Here is a 1,176-nt window from a genome sequence, read left to right as displayed (position 1 = left end):
GAGAGAGCAGGGGGGGGGAAGGCAAGGGGGGGAAATGGAGGGGGGTGGAGGAGATGGGGGAGGAACCAGCGGGATGGGGGGAACTTACCTCCTCCTCCTGCTTCCTCCTCTGCCTCATGTGTGGAGGTCCCTCCCACCCACCCCCGCGAGTATCGCGGGTCCGCTCCTTGTTCCTTATAAAAGCCACCCTAGCTTGTTGTATGAGACCCTGGGCAAGAGATTCTATTTGGATATCCTTAACCTCACCCCAAAGAAAGAACACCAGAACCCTTTCTTCCCACACAAGGTGTGTGTTGTACAAATGTCTTCAGAATTTTACTCTGAAACCTTGATCTCACAGCACTAACTCTTGGCAGTAATTACAAGAATTGTTGTATACAAAGTTTTCTGTTTTGTTTTTAAGTGAACTACTACTACAGAAAATTAATCTGTAAATAGATGCCTAAGAGACCAAGTGAATGAATTGGTATCATCTGATGCTGTAAAAATTACTAACTACTAGCAGGTGTATATCTAAACAGCTTTATGGATACAAGATCAGAGGAACCCCATGTAAGAGCAAGATATAAATAAATATTGCACAAAAGATAGACGGATAAAGCTATTTTAAAACTATGAGAGTGACTCTAAAAAGCGTTTACAAGGTTGTGTACTATGCAATAGCTATAAATAGGTGTATTCTCCATAATGGGCTATATTTATATAACTTAAATGGAACTGGAGTAAAGGCACATTTCTTTTTGACGTGTCTTGTGGTGACTTCTGTGACTACATGAGAGACAGTTTTGTATAGTGGTTAAGAGCAGCAGATTCCAATCTGGAGAAACGGGTTGGATTCCCCATTTCTCCACATGAAGCCTGCCGCGTAACTTTGAGCAAATCACAGTTCTCTCACTCCAAAAAGTAACCTAGCTCGCCACAAAAAGAGCTAGAGTTTCAGGCTGCCCAGACAATCTTCAGATCTTCTAGCTATACTACACCTAATAATTATTATTCTGTGACTATATGAATCAGAAATCAGAGTTATGTAAGGCAGCTTAAGCAAACAAAAAAGGTACTTAAAATTAAATTAAAATCGTATAGAATGGTGTGTGAAATGGGCAGCAGGACAACTAGCAGATATTCAGATTTCTGGTTCAGATCATTCTGCATGTAAAGGAGAGGGGGCAGCCATAG

Source organism: Gekko japonicus, unplaced genomic scaffold, assembly GCF_001447785.1.
Source record: "Gekko japonicus isolate JY-2015 unplaced genomic scaffold, Gekko_japonicus_V1.1 scaffold50, whole genome shotgun sequence".
NCBI classification, from domain to species: Eukaryota; Metazoa; Chordata; class Lepidosauria; order Squamata; family Gekkonidae; genus Gekko; species Gekko japonicus.
This window is presented reverse-complemented; position numbering follows the sequence as displayed.